Raw genomic sequence first — 2,151 nt, 5'->3', positions numbered from 1 at the left:
AGAAATTCTCATTTCCAATAAGAATAATTCATGAAGAAACGTATTGAGGTACTGTTTGTAGTAGCTGAAAAACTGGACAAGTAAAATGTGGCATATATGTGCATTACAGAATGATATGTAGAAATTAGAAAAATGCATTGCAACATGGACCAATTTGAGAAAATAAGCTGAGTAGGATATATAATACAGTACCATTTCTACAAATTAACAATGCCAGCAACTCAGATTTTACAAATATTCCACAAATTTAAGGATAAATGGCAAAACATGTCAAATATATTAGAACAGTTGCCTCTTGGAAGGATAAAAATGAGTATGGAGACTGATGATTGAAAAGAATAAATAAAATAAGAGGAGAGCCTTAAACACACTGATGATGATATTGACTAAAAACTAAGGCTATAATTATTAACTTAATCTGTACAGGATATACCTGTACATGAGATTAAAAAAACTTTTTGTAAGATATGAAAATAAATAAATTAGAAAGATCAAGTCAGTGCTGTGTTGCACTAGCCAAGTAGGAATAAAATGTCAATGGTACCCTCAAAATCAACAGTTAGAGAAGAGGCATGGGGGGACTTCAGATAAGCCCATCTCTAGATGACAATTCTGAGGCACTTAGGGGAAAGAGACAAAATGAGAAGAAACAGCAGGAACTGAAGCTGTAATGCACAGTAATTTTTTAAGAAGGTAGATCTATGAGTATTTGAATGCATAAGGAAATGATCTAAGACCCTGATGGAGGTAGAAAGAATAAAACTTTTCTAGGGAAAGAGAGAAAAAAGCAAGAAAGCAGGACCCTAGAAAGAAAACTTCTACAGATAACACTACTGAACCACATGCTTAAAAATGGCAAAGGTGGCAAGTTTTATATTATGTGTACTTTGCCCCCATTTTTTTAAAAAAAAGAAAAGTAGAAGACCAGTGGAAGGCTCCCAGGTAAGACAGTGACCCTGACTGGGGAAAGGCATGAGGATTCCTAAAAGGTTGCACTTAAGTAGGCCTCAGCCCCACCAACAATGTCCTGGTTACTCTCCCTACTTCCTTTCCCTCTGCCACTTCCTTCTGCTAGAAGAGAGCATTGCTGGAGTGCCTGCACAGTGGTGTGCGGTCACCTCCATCTGTCTGCCACACCACCCTCAAGTGCCACTCTCCTGTTGTATCTCCTTTGTGAGATCTCCTTTCTGTTTTCCTCCTGAACCACTGGGGCTTCTCCTCTTCCCTTTCTTATGCAAACTCGTGATTGTCACTGCTTCTTCTAGCTGGTCCCCAGATTTAAGTCTCCAGAGTAAACCTCTGTGCTGAGCTGAAAATGAGCTCCAACCACCTACAGCCATCTCCTCTTGAAGGCTCATAGACAGGACACCTGAAACTCAGCACGTGCATGTGGCTTCAGCTCTCCTCGCTGTATTCATCATGTCTTCTTTTTATTTTTTGCTGTATTTTGATGCCTTGACATACTGGGATCTTGCTGACCCTGGAGGCATTGTCCCTCTGAGGGTCACACATATCCTGGAGATACCAAACAACTCATCCTAGAGCACACCTTTCAACTGCAAACCTATCAACTCATAGCCCCACCACCTCCTCTATCAGGCTCTTACTCGGGACCACTATTCCCCTGCCATAATCACCCAGGGCCAACTACAAGACAACGAGGGATTGCCCAGTGCCCCAGAGCCCACTGAAATGATTCAAACCAGCCAATCCTAAGCCTGCTTACTCCGCCTCACCTGTTCCTTCCCTCAAAACTCATAATATGGTTTCCTTCCCTCAAAAACCATGAGACTATGGACTCTTGCCCATAGTCCCCATCCTCCCTCTGCCTCTGGAGAGACCCTGGTGCTTCTCAGGCATCCTCCCCTGGTGTGGCATCCTCCCTCCTCTTGGGATATACAAGTATATCAAGCTCTTTTTAATGGCAATTATCTTCTGATCTGTTGGCCTCACCATATCTGAATAGTAATAAAACTATGTTTTAAAACATCCTCATCAGTTCCTCCTCCTCCTATAATGCCTTTTTCCACAAATGGCAGTTGTAAGAGCTATCTAGAGTCATCCTCTGTCACCTTTTGTAATTTGTACCATTTCTGCCTTTTTAGTCTCTCTCATGTGCTCCTCCTTTCTCTACCTACTGCAACTGTCTAG

This window comes from Colobus angolensis, unplaced genomic scaffold (genome assembly GCF_000951035.1).
Source record: "Colobus angolensis palliatus isolate OR3802 unplaced genomic scaffold, Cang.pa_1.0 Scaffold166, whole genome shotgun sequence".
Taxonomy (NCBI): domain Eukaryota; kingdom Metazoa; phylum Chordata; class Mammalia; order Primates; family Cercopithecidae; genus Colobus; species Colobus angolensis.
This window is presented reverse-complemented; position numbering follows the sequence as displayed.